Below are 19,738 nucleotides of genomic sequence, written 5' to 3' on the forward strand. Positions count from 1 at the left end.
ATCCCATGGACTTTGCTTTTCTGCCCTGACATAAATAGCATCAGTCTTCAGTTTTCTTCTCTGAGTCTGTGGGTCTTCTACATGGTCCATGATAAAACATTCTCTTCCTGTCCTAATTTTTTCAAACGTGTGCTATTGCAGCAACTCATTAACAGCTTCTGATTCCAGGAATATTTTACTGCTGATTCTGGAACCTTGCTTTATTCAATCCCTCTAGCTGTTACCTGCCCCTACAAAAGACTCTCATTTTCAGTGGGTTTAATAGGTTTTCCAGGGGTTGAGAAGAAGGAGAGTAGAAAATGTACCTCTTTTTTTAGTGAGAAATATAGAAATTCCTAAACACAGGCATCTGAGGTGCCAATGTGATGGACGTGCTAGAAATAATGAGACTTTCAGGTTGAGGTTGTCTAGGTTGCCCTTGTAACTTGATTGCAGTACGTACCCAACACTCCTAGATAGTTTTGATGGATTCCCTGTGATGTTATTTGATTTAACAATTAAGCTGAAAGCATGGAGCTTTCCCTGAGAATTAACTAGGAAGAGCTGATGGCCTAAATCCTCTGTCTTTTGAATACTCAGGTGCACAATTTAAAAGCACTGAGATTTTTTTCCCTAACTAATGAGAGACCTTTAGGTACACAGAGAAAAGGAAGGATCCAGGTCTCCAGATTAAATGGAGAGCTCTCTGCCTTAGGACTTCTAAGATGGCTAATGCTCAGGGAAGGATTCCTCCCGCCACATTTGCAGTGAGCTCCTGTTGAGATGCACAATGAGTAACACGAATGTCATTGCATTGAGTTCAGCAGCTCCACTGCAGAAGGACACAGGCTGCTGGCTCGTTCTCACATGTACTTCTGAAGACTTTACATTTAGAATAACGATGAAACTTTAGTCAGAGAATTCAGTCTGAAAACGTACCTGTGCAAAAGAAATTCACAGTATTCAATGTGTCAGGAATGGAGAGCGGAACAGGGAGGCAGATGCAAGGTGTAATTCAAAGTCATTATACAACTTGCTGCAAATATTGTTTTCATAAAGCCGGCCTACTCATATTCTCAGATAACCCATCCTATTATTCTGGCAGCTACAGGACTCCTGAATCACACCTACTTGAACCTGAGGGATTAGAGGTTTTGCTCTTTAAATAGTAGGAGCTGGGCTGGCCACATTTTTCAGGCCTCTTTGGAGAAGGAGAACTGAATTTTTTTTCTTCTAGCTAAACAAAAAAATCATTCAGGGCCCAAAATAGACATAAGCGAGCCTCCTCCTTTTGTAATTGTGTTTTTGAAAATCAGACACGTAAAATCTTTTGTAGCCATGGGCTCGAAACTCTCTTTTGTGGAAACACTGGTGCACTGTAATTGGTTGAGTACCGCTATCCAGCCTGAGAGGGTGACCTTTCACACTCTGCCCTAAAAGAACACTATAGAAAGAGAGGTGGCGTAATCTGGGTTAAAGGCTTCTTACTAACATGTTGAGAGCTTGTTTCACACACACACAAACAGTTGCACGAAAGCCCCAGCCTGATGATAACTTAGCACTTTAGCATGGTGCTCTTGAGACAGCCCTCTTCTGAGAGAATAAAGAAGGGCCCCTTAGTTGAAATGCAGGACTGGAGCTCTTCATAACCACCGGGCAACTGTTACGAGGGAAAAAGAAAGTTAAAAGAGATGGAGAACAAAAGGGGCTATCCTCGTTACAAGGCTCTGGTTCTGAACCTGAAAAACTCCTCTCCGCTAATCTTTTTATTATTTTACTCTGCATAGCCCCAGGTTTTGACAGCAAAATCTCTTGTCTTTCTGGGCGAGCATATGCAGCGTGCTTTAAAAAATTCGTGTGGATCTGCTTCTTTCATGAGCTCTTTGTACGTGGGGTAAGAGGAAGAAAGAAGGTGAACATTGCTTATTTGGTGAGGAAATGAAGAGAAGGATGGGATGTTTCCAAAGCTAGAGAATTATAGCCAAGATGTAGCTTAACCAGTGTAAAGACTCTAAAAAACTACTGTGTTATTGCATTTAGCACATAGGAAGAGGTGAAGTTGTGCTTACTTAGGTGGTGTGCAGAGTTGAGGCTTTTAATGTTTGACTTCAGAAGGACTCAAGCCAACTATTCCAAGTCACCACTGCTGGTAAATGTCCTGGGTGCCTCCAGTGCCAAGAGATCCCTAAGCCTGCAGAGCCTTCCTGGGGACAGCCCTGGGCTGATGGCAATGGATGCTTGCATCCTAGCAGTCCCCTCACATCTTTAATGCTTACTTCATCACTAATGAATATTTGTAACGTGTTTTATGTAAATAGAGGCATACAAAGAACAATTAACCCTCCCATTTTGCTAAGTTTAATATGTGATAGTTGAAGCTGTTTTTGCCTGTGCCGTTTTGCTGTTTATTTCTTGATGGTTTTCCAATTATTCACCATCCTAAGCTTCAGCTTTCTCCTGTATTATCATTTTCCATGTTACTTACTTATTTATTGTTTGCTATGCCCTGGCTTTCTTTCTTACAATTTCCCACATATTCAACAAAGTTAGTCTACTATTCCAAACTATCCCCATATTACTATTGTGTGTATAGTTCATTTTGATATATTCTTAGATGTTCTCGGTGATTTTAGTTAGAAAAAATAAAGGCAATTTAGAAATTACTGCAGTTTTCTATCTACCTATATCCCATATGACTTGCACAAGATAAAATGAGATTATAAATTTCTATATTTATCACAATATTAGAGACTCTTATGAAAGATTTTCTTCTGGTTAAGAGTTAATAGGACCTGGGAGCTCCAAAGCTGATGATGAAAGTCTTGTTTGACTCTAGATCTTATGGACCATAATAATCCTCCTTAAGTTCACAATATGTGTATCAGGAAGCGCAAAGTGCCTGAGCTCTTACTTTCTTTCATGTTTCTGTTAGCTAAATGCTCTGTTTGCTCTGCAGCATAGTTCAGCTTTTTCAGCCTCGTTCACTATTCTGATGCTGGTGACTTGAGTTTCTGATCTTTTAAATTCCTGTTTTGATACTTTTTACTTCAAAATCCTTTGGAACTGTCAAGTAAATTTAGTCATAGAGCTATAATGACGATTACAACTTTGTTCCATAATGGAAGGCCTCAGTGCTTGTCATTCAGGCTGGTGAACACACCCTGAAGAGGACCAATAAGCTTCTCTGTTTCTGAAAGAAGCAAATTCAACACCATTGAACTTTAGTTTGCTGTGAGTTAAAACTTGACATTTTTGCCTTTAGAGAGCAAGGCTCAAGTTCCACCAATTTACAGGAAAGAATATATTTGATGAGTTCATCATAGCCTATGGTGGGGATATTTTGTCGGAGTGCAGAATCACTGCACAAAATGGTGTGATTGACAGCCGGTAGGAAAGGTTGCAGCTGCTTGTGATGGAGAGCCATTGGCAGCCGCCAGTGGGAACTTCCCACAACATCCCTTGGAACCATGCAGAGCACTGGCTAGTTTTCCACATCCCCCCCTTTTGGGAACACCTAATTCTTTGCCTCACACCTACAGTTCGGGAAATAAATTGCTTTACTCCTGACAGACAAACTAGCTTGCATACAGGAGCAATTCGGTATCCAAAATGTATTTATAGATACATCTGAACAAACTGCTTGAAGGAGAACTCTTCAGAGAAATGTGGTCATTAAATATAAAGGAAAAAAAAAAGGAAAGACAAACTGCAAATTTTATTTCTAAGCCCTTCCGCCAGGAAACGTTACGGAATTTAGGAAATGAGCTGCAGCTGACATGTCTGACAAATAACTCTCATGGAATCTATAAAGTGAGTTTATTTGTGCCATCTTTTACAGGAAGGGCTGCAGGGGAGTTTTGTAGCATTGCCACTGGGGCTGCTGAAACACCCGGCTGGTGATCAACATTTTGGATGCTCATGAATAACCGGAATATGAGCACCTTAAGCACAAATTCAACAAAGGTTTTTTCAAGTTCATCATCACATATGAGATTGCATCATTCATAGTGGCATTTATAGCCATCAGTACTATACAACCCATGGTAACAGATGACATTGCATGCTGAAAGAGGCCGTGAAAGGTCTTTCATACTGTTTCCTGCTCCTAATGACAGCTTTTACTGCCAGTTAGGACAGAATCCAAACACATGAAGTAATGATGGCTGTAGGTGTTGATTTGGATATGAAAAGTATAACCTAGCTTATGCAGCTATGATTAACAGAGACAGTTTTTTCAGTGCATCCGTTGTTTGCACAATGCTAGAGAAAACAACAGATATAGGGGCAGAGAGAGTAGGTATGAGATAGGAAATTTGTTCTGTTAGCAAACAACTTGATGTGAAGATATGTTTTGTGTTGGTTGTGCTTGGACACCCACAGACATTTGGACATCGTGCCCCTAGAGTCTATCCCAATTCACCATAGAGGAATACAGATGTCTGCAGGACTTACTATTAAGTTCTTAGGCTGGATGTAAGTGACAAATATCTCTCTTCCTATACTTGTTTTTGTTTGTGTGAGTATATTCTGCATATGTAATTTTATGTTTAGCCAAAACTTCCATGTCTGTAGAAAACTCATGAATATTTTATAGCTTTTGTTCATGAATTAATTCATGAGTTTTATAAATAGTGATAATTTGAAAAAATAATATGTCAGAAAGGCAATATCACTTTACTTATGAATGACCCCTTTCTCTTTTTCTTTTCCCTGGCTGGGGTATGTTTTCCCAAACAGCCTGTGAGGGAATTTACTGCTTTATTCACTTTTACCACAGCTTGGACATTAGCAGGACAAAAGTGAACATACACATACACAACCATGATACATGGTAACTTCTTTTCCAGCCTGCCTCTAAGAGGAAGCCTTTATCTGCACTGAAACATGATATCTGCAGGACGAACCTCTTGGTCAGTGCTGCCTGGGTCCCACACGGCCTGCGGGTCTGCTGCTGCCCAAGCCAGTGCTGATGGCTTGTGGCCGGGCGGGCTCACATTCCTGCCTGGAGTATAATGAGTGCATGTGTGAGTGTGCGCGTGCACGTGTGCAATAAGTACCACAGGGTAATCCCCTTCCGATGACAGAAGCTTCAAGTGGTTACAAGCAGCAGAGCTGCTTTCAGCTGCCTGAGGTAACTGTCTGTAAAGTGCAAGGTAAAGAAATAATTGATTACATTTACTGGGTAAAATGGGGGAGATGATATACGACGGCGTGGTTTTATTGCGAGCACTTTGATTCGACACGAGGCAGGGTTTTTGGTGACAGAAGTGCCGAGGCATAGAGTGCTTTTCTGCAGTGAAAGGTTGAATTTAAGTAAACACGCAGTGCCTTTCTACCCATATCAGATGTTCACAACTGCAACGCGTGGAGGGGGAGGGAGCAAAGTGAAAGATGGAAACAGAAAGAAAAAACATCCCCGAAATTGTGAACATGCACTCTTGCTGAGTAACCACATTCATAGAGGAGTGGGAGTGATTTGCTCTGACAACACAAGGCTGCTAATTTTGCTGAATTAACAGCACTTCCAGTAGTGGGAAGAGGGGAGGGAAAAACATTGATTCGTTATGGACATTCTCAGGATTATTAATTACAAGGTGTATAGGAGGTGTGTGGTCTACAGTACGACAGAAAGTTTGGTTGTGTGCCTCTGCTATGTTGCTTAAACAACTAAATGTCTGGAGCAACACACTTAAAAGAACAGGAAACATTTATATTTTAAAATAAAAGTAGGCTTATGCCTGTCAGCTAAAGGAAACAAGCTAGAAGATCAATTTGGATTCTTTCTTCACTCTAAAGTGGAGGGCATTTCACTAAGGGTCTTTAAATTGATGTAAACTCTTTTCATTCCTTGCCTTTGGAATGACAGAAGTCTGAGATTATTCTCTATTGAAAAGATTAATATTTTCAATACAAACTTAGAAATCCACTTGGACAGCCTCGAGCTTCCAGCTGTTGTTTATGCTAATAGTCAGAAAATCCCAGTGCCATTCTCTTAAAACAAAATTAATAAAGAAACAGCCCATTGAGTTAATTTTGTGGAATTATGTTAATAAGCACAATTTGCACTGTGCACGTTTACTTTGTGGTTTGTGGCGAGTTTGTAGAGGTTTTGTGAGCAAACCCAAATGTGGTGACAGCAAAACCTTTCCAAAGCACAGGCTTTTATGCTCTAAGCACAGAATTTCCTTTTGTGGTCATGTGTGACGTTTTTTGGATAATAAATGTCTGTAATAAGGTTTCCTTAGGTTGGCTCGGAGGGCCCGTGCCTCTGTTTTTAATGGCTGCATTCGGAGGAGTTTGGGTTACATGTATTTTTTTAGAGTTCAAGCACTTCCAACAGACAGCATTTAGTTACATAGGGGCTGGTACAGAGAACCATGGCTGGCTCACCACGTCTGACCAGAGGTATTAAAAATATACAGCTGTGCATCATCTTGGCTGGCCAAAAGGACACAGCTTAACCCAGCTGAGGCACCCAAGTGAGTTAGCTGTGCGGGACCAGCCTCAGCTCTGTCCCACATGCAGAGCCATTCTGGACTGATAGCAGATGGCCCTGGGACACTGGGAGAAGTTCTGGACATCCATGGGAGAAGCTGGAGTCAGGTGGCAGTGAGGTGGGAATGCTCTGGTCTGACAGCACGTGGACTGCAAAAGTTTTCTGACTTCATGCTTCATAATTTCATTCCCCTCCAACACAAACTGGCAAGAGAAGAAATATCCCCCCTCTGATGGTCTGGGTCATCTAAAGTGGCACTCTTCATGGTGGAAGGGAATACGTTTGCTGAGGAAACTGGTTCTATTCCTACATAATAAAAAAAGCAGATTATTTAAATAAAATAAAGCTGAAAGAGGTACCAACATGTTGCCAAATGCAAAGCTACCGACAAACCCCAAGAAAAAGCCTCACCACGGAAGAGAAACGCCTTTTGTAAGGCACTCTTTGTAGCAAATCGCTAAAAGTTGATTCCTGTAATGAATTAAAATATTCCAAAAGCTTAAAGCTTCTATCGCAGTTGACCTTTAAGGCATGTAGCAGCAAAGAAGTTAATACACTTTGCACATGTTGCAGAGCAACAGGTGGTAGAAAAACCCATGCGGGCTCCTCGCATTCCTTAGTTTTCAAACTGGTGGCCCCTGGTATTCTGGGATTTACACTACCTCCCCCAGGCTCTGACTGACAAGCTAATCGGTGTGCTGGGAAGCCCTAAGCTATTGATTCCACTGTAACAGAACACCTCCCAGTCAATGAAACTGCAATGAAATGCTTCAACAACGAAGAAAGGGAGGCATTAGGCTGTTGAGCAACTGGAAGAAATTTGCTTGTAGGTAGTGCGGCAGAAATGAAAAGGCTCTCGGGGGCACAAGCTTGAAAAGCCAGGTTATTAAAAAAGCCACAAAGCTGGAGTCTGGCTGAGTGGAGAAAAATAGTTATGGCTCAGTTAGGCGTATCTAAAAGGAGGAGGGAGGGGAATGCAGCTTTCAAAATTGCGTTAATCCCCCATGTACTTAATTTCTTTTCTTTTATAGCAGCTTGTAGTATAGCAACAAGTATTCAAGCAGTTAATAATTTTAAACAGTTTAACTTTCCGTAGGCAATATATCTTTAGCTTTAATTAGAATTTTATTTTAGTAGGGGGAAAATATTAAAATGACATTCTGATCATCCTCTAAGATGGAAAATATATGATAATATGAATATTTTATTAGACAAACTATTATTAAACAGCTGCTGCAAAATCTTGGCCACTGATTAGGAAGGGTTGCTGGAAATTCAGGTCACTATCTCCTAATAATGGCCAACAGCCTCCTCTCACAATAATGACCACTGACCCACCAACAGCAGGAACAAAGGAGTCCCAGATATCTCCAAACAGAATCCCAATATCCTCAAAGCAGAACTGCATATCTGCAGTGCCAGCCATGGGGATAGCTTCTGTTTGGGGTTAAAAACCATCATTTCTGTTCCTTTGGATTCTCTTATAATAGTAAAAAGCATTTCTTTTTTTTTGGATTGTTTTTTGTTTTTTGTTTTACCACCCAATAAGGAGTTCGCTTTGACAAGCAGCTGGAATCTCTTGCCAGGACAAAATGCCTCTGTGTGCTGTGTGGGCACAGCTCAAGTGCTGTCTCCATCCCAAACTGGATGAAAAGATGCTTAATACTGCAGGATAGCTGAAGGGGTGGCAGCTCAGCCACTCTGATTTGGCTGGGGGCAAGCTGTCAGAGCAAAGGCTGGAATTTGCATCTGCCATTAATTGAGGAGCCTGGGTTTGCTGACCTTCAGGCAACACAAGGGCTCTATCTATTTACTCAGTCTTTTCCTGAGTAAGCTGTCAGGTTTTATTTTGGGAAGTCCTCTCCCTCCAGAGTGGGACACTGAGTGCAATAAAAAATGTACAGGCCTTGATTGCACATAAGGCAAAACTGTATGGGCTTAGGTGGCCAGATTATTTTTCAATGCCAATAAAATGGCTGACACTGAGCATAAACCCCAGCAGAAGTGGCCTTTCTGGAAATTTCTCATCCCATCAATTATTGCCTGCTGTAGGTTCAGGAATTTTGCCTCAACCAATCAATAGAGGTGGCTGTTCTGCAGATTTTTTTGGTGGTGGTGGTGCTAGTGCCATATGTCTGAGTCTATATATGATTATAAATGCCTATAGGGACTGTCTTGCTGTAATGGAGTGCTCTGTGCAGAGGGGAAGGAGAAGCTAAAGTCTAGGCTCAACTTGCTGAGCTTTGTTCATCTCTCAGTCTTATATAGCCCTGCTCAGCCACCTTTGCTCATGTGCACCATGTGTGGTGGAGCACTGAGCTAACCTCATAACCAGAGTAGGAAAAAACCTTTCTTTTATTAAATGTATTGTCTGATGAAGAGAGGCACATACACAAATAATGGATCATTCCTAAAGCTGACCCATATCTGTTTGCCTCAATTCTGTTCTCATCCTCGGATAGAATTCCTCTGAGGTTGATGGACATACATTGAAAACTTGGATTTGTGTCAGCAATGTTAATTAATCTGAATCCAGAAATATGCAGCTCAACACAGTGGAGTCCTGTTTTACACTTGTACAGCCTGGGCCAAACTCCCATGGACTTTCCACTCATTGACATGAAATGCTTCTGCCATGAAATGCATATGAGCAATACACAGCTTAGCTGAATAGTAGGCCAACAGCTGTAGACCTAACTAATACATTTTCTGAATGCCATGTTATCAATGTTTGGGATGTTCTTCTAAACCCACATACTCCTACAAGGAGTTGATTTCTTTTTTCCAATCACTCATTTGTTTTGGCCTGAGAGATGTTTAAATTTTAGGGACTTCTGTGGTTATCTGACGACGTGAAAAGAACACTAAGGAACATAGTGTGTCCATTTTTAATGTGAGAATTTAGTAAATTTTTACAGCACTTTTATTTTATGATGGGAACATTACCTATTAGGAAAAGCAATTCTGAACTCTTTTATTTCACCAATTAGAAATGACTGTTTTACAAGTAGCTTCCAGTTTAAATATTTCAGTCTCATTTTCCTTTAAGAGTCTGTAAATCTTGCTTTTCCTAATGTTTAAGAAATTGAGCATTAAAAGCTTTGAGTCTTTTTTCAGTGTATAAGCTATGAGCTTGTGTGGGTCTTGTATGAACAAAGGGTATGCTTGTTGCTGATATGCAGTCTATTTTCCTTCTCTTACTTTGCCTTTCTATGAACATTGCTAACAGGAGAACTGGAGGGTGGAGGCTTGGAGACAGGGAGTTCTTTTCTACTGTTCACATGAAGAAATTAAAAAAAAAAAAAAAATTCTCAAAGATGATCTAAGTCAGGAAGTTTATAAATATCCAAGGATGGCTGAAACACCTTGGAGAAGATAATCAGTTCTGTTTATTCTAGATGATTGTTAATAACCCTGTAATTATTGACTACTATTAGTGAAAATGTAAAAACAACTAATAGTTGCTTAAAAAGGGGAGAAGGTAAAAACCTCTGGGATTTAATGCAAATGGGCTTCAATCAATGGGCTTTTAAGCTTCCTCTAGGTTTTAGATCAACAGCAAAGTCAGGGCTGGCATGACTTGTAGCGGCTGTTAATGCAACACATGCCTATCATTTGCTGTTGACAGGCATTAATAAAAAACTAATCTGAGGAAATTATGAAAAACCTACATATTATGGAATCTGGTTTATGTTTTGGCATGTGGCAAGCATTGGTCTAATACAAAGGAAACCATCATGTATAAACTTTACAGCCATTGTTTCCACGGTAAGGGCAATTATTTTTCTTTTCTTTTCTTTTTTTTTCTTTTTTTTTTTACTATGTATGATTTTTTAATTGCCTCAAGGCCCGTACAGGTTTGCTTTGTGGCACCAAGGGTGTTAGTTTCAAGCTTTCTTTTACAGGAGCAAGAACCTTAAGCAGCTGTTACTGACTCCTGTCAGCAATAGGAAAGTTCAGCTTTGCTACATCCCTTCTTGAGCTGACTGTGCTCCTCTTCCTCCCAAGCACTGGCTCCTCTTGCATGTTTCCTGCATTTCCTAAAACTTGAAACCTTCCTGGATTTCCTTAGATATCCTCTTCCTCCCCCCCCCCCCCTTTTTTTTTCCTTCTTTTTTTTCCCTCCCCTTTTTGGAGGTGCATCACGAGCAGAATTACACATACCACATGCCACTGCCCTGTATTCAACTGCCCTGTATCAACTTTGCCTTTCTCTTTTCATCTGCAAATTGCTCCACTGGTGTTGATGACACAAACACACTTTGTGCACTGATATCTTCTCCTAGGTTTATCTGGAGCTGCTGGGAATTCATTGGATTTCCTTCCCTCCCCACACAATGTCAAAACTTACTAGTTTCATCCCATCCACCAGGCAGCATGTGTTATGTCTTAAGACACTGCAAAGTTCAATTATACTTAATTTGAGGTGTGATAAATTCTTTTTTTTTTTTTCCCTTTCTCTTTTATCCTCCTTTATCTGTCTCTGTCACAAAATTATTCTTATTTATTTATTTATGGCAATGTGTGTTTGTAAGCTCCTTGGTAAATTCTTACCATATCGATACGGGTTTGTCAGTCCGGAGTATTGTTCTAACAAACTCTGAAATATCTAAAATGAATGCATGAGGGAATTGAAAGAGAAAAAAGAAAAGGAAGAAGAAAAAAGACATAGAAGGCAATCAATAGGATAAGGGTGAGAAAAGGGGTGAAACAATTCTATAGATAGCCAGCCTGGAATGTGAGCACTAAGAGGAGTCTTTGGATAAATTCAAGCCAGATTTGGCCTGCAGCTCTTAGCTGGCAATTCCAGTAGAAGAGCAGGCCTCTACCCTGTGGTAAAGAGGTACAGAAAAATGCCACTTTGAATTAGTTTCAAAATGTTGCTGTGATGCAGATGAATGGCTTCTAGATGCCGAAGTGCAGTGCACCAACATAATAGCATATTGTTAAGTCACACTGCCATTAAAGGATATAGTTATTAATCAAATTAAGTCAAAACACAAAGCGAGTACAAATTAGTATCAGATGACATGTCTCACTGTGAGCAGCGAAGGAGGAATGGAGGGAACCTGCCATTTTAAAAGAAAACAATCTTTCAGAAACCTAAAACAGAAGGTGAGGGAGTATCCTGCTACACAGGAACTGGCAGCTGGTATGTGCTATCTGGACAGTATTTGTCTTTACATTCAGATGACAGTCCTTGAGTGCTGCAGTGTAATTGGTGTCTCAGAAGCTTGGGCTAAACTCTGAATAGTGTTTGTTTTTGGAGATGTGGAAAATGTTTACCAGGAAAGACAATTGCACTTGAAATTTAAGGGGCTCAATATTTTTATATCTTTTTTTCTGTCTCGATACATATCATGTCAGTATATTTTATTTTTTTATCTCCAGGAAAAATATTAATTCTTGTTGAAAGATAAATTGGGAGTGGGAGGGGGTTTAAATCGTCATTTCATTAAGTTCTGCAGAAACCCATCATTTGTGGGTTACAAAACTGGTCCAAATATTGTGATTTGTGCATGTTTGCCTCGACAACCTTCCACAACAAGAAGCAATTCTCCACTTCATCCCACACGAGCACATGGTTACCCGTCAATATAGGGACAGCATGTGTCTCTGTGCACTGCAATTTTAGCTTCAGCTGTCTATATTCTTCCAGGTATGGCTAAACTTGATGAGTAGTTTCTTGAAAACAGTGATACTTGCGATACTCACAGTGCCTAAAGCAAATGTAACCACATTTAGTGGTGTTGAAGGCTTTGGATTCTCCATTACGATGTTCATCCTTGCAGTAAATGTACTTTCTTTATGGATCATCAGAAACATAAAAATGGATGCAGAGTGTGCTGTGCTGGTGGAAAAGAGGCCATTTCCTTCTCTACTTTGACATTCCTGTGTCTGCTCAGGCATTAGATGCATGGCCAGCATGCGATAATCTAACTTAAAAATGACTGCGAATTTTGTTTACAAATAGTTTGTTTTTTTTTGGTGTGTGTGTGTGTGTGTGTAATTGTTGGTTTGATTTGGAACAAGACTGGTAGGTGGCTTTGTGAGTTACCTGTCAACGTTCAAGTGTGTTTACTTCATTAATGGTTTCTGAGTGTGAAAGTTTGTTTCACTTCTGCTCTCGCTTCCGGAGCCTATGGTTTCCTCATCATCGTGACACTCCCAAGCCTGCTGCTAACATACTGCTGCAGAGGAGAATGTCATCGCATGGGATTACAACCTTAAACAAAAGTCACAACGGCAAGGCAGTCAATCTCAGGTGAATTGCTTAAACAGTGCATGTTTGTATTAGCTCAAATGTTAATATAGGCTGCTCTCTGCCATTATGTGTTTGTTATGGGTGACAACACCTGGAGAATATATCTGTCAGGACCGGACAAAGAGCAAACATTGCTCTGACTCAGTTCCTCACTAATAAATGCACTGAGATGTCACATAGTTTGTTATAAGTCTTCTTGTAAGGTATTACTCTGTAAGATGAAAGAGAGACCTACAGAAACTGAAAATAGGGATACAGAAATCCAGGAGGGGTATTTGTGGATGACGATAACAAATATTCACTGACTATAGTAGAATTGATTGAGTCACTAATGGGTAGCAAATCATCTCCTTTCTTAATCGTGGCCTTTTGGTGATAACAAGTTTATAGGGTATCTCAAGGGTACATGCATATGTATCATGATGAATAGAAGCAAAGAAAGAGGATGGTATTCATTTCAGGGAGATTCTGCTTGAAATCTTGGAAAGACGCAGTCCTAACAGGCTGAGCTCTAGTAATCTTTGACTACATGCTTTATGCTCTTGAAAGGTGACATCATCATTTGCTTATGCTGTGGCTAAAATATGGCATGATGAGCAGGTCTGTAAAGCATTTTCACGGGTGTTATGTTGTGTGACAGCAAAGATTTGGAAATCTGAAGGAACAAAGGGCGGAAGGCTTCTACCATCTTAAAGCAGGTCTCAGCATGTAGAGAGGCTGCTCTGCTGCTGGCTGCAAAACAGACTAAAAACAACACATGTGCTTCAATCTTCACTCAATTGGAATGGGCTTAAGAAACACCTTCAATTATTTGCTCATTTGAGACCTGAATGGGATGGGAATATAGCAATCATTATAGGGTGTTAAATCAGCCTTTGTGTAATTGGGCACAGCTTCCCTGAAGCAAGTACAGTTGCACCTGTTTGAACCAGGGCTTCATCTGGTCTGCTGAAGGTGAGCTGGAGACCCACCAACACCTTTCAGATGGATCTACCATAAGTCAACAAATGATGATAACAACCTTCAATTGCAACAGCAAATGCTCTTCATTCCAGGAGAAGTGTTTGCAGCCACAAGGGAATACTGGGAAATAAACCTGTTTTTTGAGAAAGAATGGGCTTTCCATAAGTAGCTGAGATTAGTTCTGAATGTTTGCTCCATCATCGAGCAAAGTAATGCAGCCATCTCTTTCTGTTCTATCTATAGAGATAAAGAGGAAATATAGGAAGCTTATACAAATTAAGGACTATGTATGTATGGTCACATATAAAGGTGATAATAGATTCAAAGAGCTGTTCCTAACTGTATCTACATTAAAAAATTCTGATGATAAAACTTAGTTAAAAACAGTTAGCAAGATACAATCAGCTTTACACGTTAAATATTCCAACCCCAAAAAGGAAACAAAACAGAATCAAAGCTTCTAATCAGTTTATGATCCAGAGATCTTGCCAGCCAAACTCATTGGAAGAAGTAATGTAAACAGAAAGATGCAAGCAAAGTCAGTTAAGTGGAATTTAAGCTGTCAAGCTACAGTGTAGAACTCCATTACCATATCTCCTCGCGTTTTTTTTAATAGTATTCTCTGAAAAGCACTAGATGTAATAAAGTCAATTTAAAATTTGTTCTACCAATCTTTTGCATCTGTAATTTTCCCATTAAATGTAAATGCCCATGAGGCATGCTATTTGCATTACATTGCATTTGCAGTCTTTAAAACAAACTATAAATCCCCTCCTTGTTTCATGTGATTGATGCTGTGTGTATAAATACCACCATAAACCTCAAAGGGGGCTAACAGTGACAGTAAATTAAAGTTTTCAAGTCTGGCAGCATCTCAGCACTTCAGCCCTTGATCTTAAGCAGCGTTGTTAACCCCCGCCTCATTGCCCTCCTGAACTCACCTTTTTTTTTTTTCTTTTTTTTCTTCTTCTTTTTTTTTTTTTCTTCTTTTTTTTTCCCCCTTTTCCCCTATTCTATTCCTACTCTGATTTCCTTGGGAAACACCTTCTCATCCATACAAGCTGGACCAAGTCAGGAATATGCTGTTAATTAACAAGAGGCTGCAGCTGCTTGCCAGATAGGATGGGGCCTTAACTTAGCTGCCTTGGAATATCTGAGTTCAAGACTCTCAGGGCATATTGGCTTGGAAAGCAATAGTTAGCTATGGCTCCTATGATTATCCAGCAGATTTCCAATGGCTAACTGGCTTTTGGGGTACTTTTTTTTTTTCTTTTTTTTTTCTTTTTTTCACCCTTTTTCTTCTCCCCTCCATGATTGCCTTTTTCTGGTTCATTTTTAGGCCACGTACAAAAGAAAAGGGATGAAGAAATGGAAGAAACATTATCCAAGGTTGAAGAAATGTATTCTTCAGTTTCCCGGTTAACAGGTAATCCTTGTCTACCTTGTTAAGTCTTGCTGTAAAGCCTACAGCCTTGATTTGATCTTGCTGAGTCTCGATGTCTATTACTGTTTAAGTAGAAAGAGACACTATTTATGCCAAAAGCATCTGAAAGACTGTTGTGGCTAAAGGCAGCCTCTTCACAGGTGAAGGTGTAACAGAGGCTGTAAGGTAATGCCTGCTCGCTCCCGCTAAGGGTCTGGCTCTCTTTGCATTAGAACCAAGAACAGTAGCTCAGCACTAAGTCCTATAGTGAGAATTTTTGTACTTGGAAAGGAAAACTTACTTATGAGAAAATATATACTGCAACTACCTACAAAATGTACTTAAATCTATGAGGAGGAGGGAATTATTTTCTGATCGAGAAAGTGTTTGTAGATGTGATTTCTAAAGATTGTGTTCAGTGGTGGAAAGGAGAGGTAAGGAAAAAAACATGAGAACTGAGTGATGGTGGGGCTAATCAATGAATTCACACTACTAATCTCCACCTGAGACTGAGAATGTGGGAATGAAATGGCCATGGTAGATGCTGCTTGGGATTTGCAGGCCTCTAGGGAGGGAAGTCTACAGAGCTTTCCCTATGCTTTCTTCTTCCACCTTATGTGTTCAGGGTTCTTTTCTGCCTACAGATGATATTTTAATTTGGTATTTTCTCTTAGTCTCTTTATGCTATAACTTCTAGAAGTTGGTGATATCCAAAGTCTTGTCAGGCCTCTTTGTGACATAGATTGCATGATAATGTAAATGCTTTTACTGCAACCTTTCTGAAGAGTGTAACTTTTTGGTAATACTCAGGAATGTGAGATATAAATTTTCAGGAGAAAACAGCTGATACATGCAAAAGGAGTGAAAACAAACTGGAAGTGTTATGGTAACAATGGTAGCCTGAAATAAAACAAGCAATGTTGTTAAGTCTGGATTCCCTTCAAAGCGAATTTAACAATGACTGAAGGTGTAAGGCATTAGCATTTTTTCCCGAGCACGAGTATGTTATATTTGTCTTTGCTGAACATCAATAATTGTATTCAGCAGTCTGTGCAGAATGATGACTCAACAGGTAAATGCTGATGGTTGTTCAATTTCCCTTCCTGTAAAACTGTTCCCTATTTTGGGAAGTAGTTACTTGAGCACCTCAAGTAGCCAAAGGAAACCAGAGTGTTACACTTGTGACAAAGAGGTTCAGAGGTGTCCGGATCACGTACAGGCAAGCAGAGGTTTATCTGTGTCTTTTGACTGATATTGGGTGATGTTTTCCTGAACCTTGTGAGGTCTGAGCTTATGACGTCCTTCCAACACTGCACAGTTGGGCTGCATTCTGCTCTCTGATGCATTTGATAGAGGTCTAGGGATGCAGTCCCTAATCTTATGAAAAAGTCACCAAGTGGCTCTTCTAACGCTTTAAAAGTTCACTCAAAAGCAGAAGTTCAATGTGTGTCTTGCAGGTCAGTGAAATAACTTGGGACTTCCTTTCTCCTAGCAACGAATCCCTTGAGAGCTAAGTTTACTGCAGACAGATACAAATTTACAAAGTAAAAGGAATAAAAAGCAATTCCGATAGTACTAATATATATACACACAAACATCTATATATTTTAAATACACTTAAATTTCATTAGCAATGATTGTTTAGAGAAACATCATTACATTCCTGGGCTTGGGAGCCTTCTCCAGGGTTGTGAACAATCAAAGATTTATTTGAGCTTTCTGCACACTGGGAAATGAAGACACAGAATCTCATTATCATGTCTATTAAAAGGCAGAATCTGGGGTACATCTAAGAAAAGATGTATTACTTTTTAAACTGCGCTGCAAACTGTGAAGTACTACAGGGACTTGAACTATTTAAAAATACTCTGGGCTTATGAGTAAGAAAAAATAGGGTCTCTTTCCCAAACAGTATAAAAATATCACACCATTAAGTTCTGCTGTTATTACAGTCTTGGAAATGTGATTGTATATACTTTTCCTTCAAGCTGGTTGATCCCTGGATTTGAAGTTGGGGTCGAGGGACCGTGGAGGGCTACCAGAGTGAGTTACTTAGGGGACAATGCAGTGGGGGGTATGAACAATGACCAGTTAAATTCTAGTTAACCCCAATTATAAACCTTCACCTTTGTTAATTAGATTAATTAATCAGCAGGCACTATACTTACAGTGTGTTGGAGGCATACCATCCAACGTTTTCACCATTTATTAAAAGTTAAAATCTTTTATGTCATCAGTCTATTGCACGAAAATGGCCATGCAATGTATTGCGATAAAGGTAAAATCAGGTTAAGTTTACCTATAAATTAGAGGGTAGCATTTATTATAACCATCCTTCTTAGAAGTGAAAAATTTGCCTTGCAAGCACTTTCTGTAGTTATTAAAGATCTCCGAGCTATGAATCTGAGAACTTAATTAAAAGCAGCAGAGATATGTTCAAGGAAGGAAAGAGAGGAGCTAAACATCAGTATTGGCAAATTTCTAGCGTTTTCTGCATCTTGTTCCTCCTCTGAATAGTGCATGAAATTCTGCATGCAATGGGACAGTGTCCTAATGTGCTGACCTCTGGAGAGCTGAGACCAGTTGAGGTCTGGTTAGGGCACAGGTGGTAGGAAATGGGTTTTCTCCTGAAGCTGAAAGGTTGATTCCATCTTCTGAGGCCCTGGTGGTCACAGCTCCACAAGAATTCCCACAAGGTGAGAAAGCAAAGGGCAACCTCGATTGCTGGAACAGCTCACCCCCTTTGATGCTAGCAGAAACCATAGAAGTAGTTTGCATAAACAGGGACAAGTTTTGCTCTCAGTCCCGCACGTGTAATAATTTACACTAACCCTTCTGAGTACAAGGGAGATAATTCCTAATTTATGTTTGTGAGAAAGATCTGTTTTGTCTGTGGGATACTTTCAACAGAATGAGTCAAAGCAATTTATATGTGCTCCAGAACAGCCCTGTGAAGCAGTGAATATATAAAATATAAAATATAGAAATATATCTCCACTTTACAGCTGTGTGAACTGAAGCACAGGAGCTCAGTTCCCGTCAAGGCAAGGGTTTAGACTCTCATTTAGGTGAGAGATCTGCAGTGACAATATTCAAAGGGGTCTACAAGAAAAGTAGTTGTCAAAACTCGAATCCTTCTGAACATTTTATAACGTTTCTTTAAAAAGTAGTTGCAGAACGGTAGCAGAAAGCAATGTGAATCATGACAATGGTTTTACACTCCAGCAATGTGGCAAGGCTTTTCTATGCCTGCGAAGCTGGAGCTTCTCCTAACTGCGGTTCCTTTTGTGTGTGTCACGATTTGATGATTTCGAGAGAAGATCTTTTCTTGGCTAACCACGTGGATAAAATACTGCAGAAATCTTTCTGAGATTTGTTCAAGAAGCCACGTTTTGGCTTTGGAAGAGAGTTTTAAATGTGAAATGTTTGGGGGATCTGTGTCTGAAAATGTGTGTTTATGTAAGAGGTAGCTGCATAGGATTTCTGGCACTATATTCCTATACTTTAAATCATGTTGCATGGTTGGAAGGTCTGTGCTTAAGGAACTTGAAGGGGAGCAAACCATGTTCAGAACATGGAAGAGACGAGGAATAAATGCAGAAAGAGCATTTTAAAATCGTCACTGGAGGTAAATAGGAAGTGGGTTTAGTCTTAATTAAGACCTATGGGTTTGTTGCAGTTGTGCTGTATTGAGTACCCAGAACACTGCCATCCTTTTCACAGGTGAAGAAGTGATATTGTTGTGTTAGACTCCTTGAAAACCAAACAATCTCATGAGGCAAGCAGACAAAAATTCCAGATTATGGAAATTAATTAAAGCGCACAATACTGCCTTTTTAGTGTTCAGACTCAACTAATTAGGGATTAGATTATTCAAGAGCAGCAGATCAGTTGGGATTGTTTTCTGTAAAAATCCACATGAAATATATAGTTACCTGTTGAAAAGAGAGAAATCATGCCCAAGTACAAAGGATGGATCGAGGCACGATGCTGCGCATTGACAAAATAAATTATGAAAACAATAATCATGTTTATCCAATCTCTTTGTGCAAAACTGTTATTTTGATTCCAGTGCCAGCTGTCTGAAACTTTAATTTAAGTGCTTGCTTGAGGCAAGACATTTGGGATACTAGTTTAGAATGTTTTATAGCCTAAGCAATATGTTTTACTAACCTCAAATACTATGATGATTTTTAATGGTAACTATGATATGTTCAAGGGGTACCAGGCTGATCTTTGATTTTCAGCAGAGTGCTTGCGTGCTTAATGAACCCCAGTATTTCTTTGACTTCATTAGCTGCCAATTCCCTGGGAGCTGCGGGAGACTTCTAAAGATGAGCACTTAGAGTTGAATGGGAGACATACCAAGTAACTTATTGAGCTACCTTTCTTCTAGTGTCAAAGAAATGTGTGCGTGTGATAGATCATCATTTAGAAACAGCTAAAAAAAATAATAAAAATCTCTATGTTTGATGAATATGAACAGGCTCCTAGTCTCTGTGCCTCAGTTTCCAGCAGCACGACATGGTTAACAGCACTTGCTGGGTCCACAGACCCTTCAGTCACAGTTTCTCAGTGTCGTTGCAGGTGCTAAATGCATCCTAGAAGGTTT

General features: G+C 39.9%; 1 long non-coding RNA gene across 6 annotated transcripts in view; it reads left to right on the top strand.

Moving 5' to 3' along the window:
* The first annotated feature begins 5,071 nt into the window (after positions 1–5,071).
* The window catches only part of LOC122163423, a 267,157-nt gene continuing 252,490 nt past the window's right edge, over positions 5,072–19,738 (top strand). For 5 of the 6 annotated variants that reach the window (XR_006169904.1, XR_006169905.1, XR_006169902.1 and 2 more), the window contains exons 1-2: positions 5,072–5,132; positions 15,043–15,129. This is a non-coding gene — a long non-coding RNA (uncharacterized LOC122163423). Of the gene's footprint in view, positions 5,133–12,623; positions 12,741–15,042; positions 15,130–19,738 lie in introns of those variants that run through there. The other variant, XR_006169906.1, reaches the window with a different exon arrangement.

The sequence above is a fragment of the Centrocercus urophasianus genome, unplaced genomic scaffold, assembly GCF_019232065.1.
Source record: "Centrocercus urophasianus isolate 14NV4802_14NV808 unplaced genomic scaffold, USGS_Curo_1.0 seq_23, whole genome shotgun sequence".
In the NCBI taxonomy this organism is placed as follows: Eukaryota; Metazoa; Chordata; class Aves; order Galliformes; family Phasianidae; genus Centrocercus; species Centrocercus urophasianus.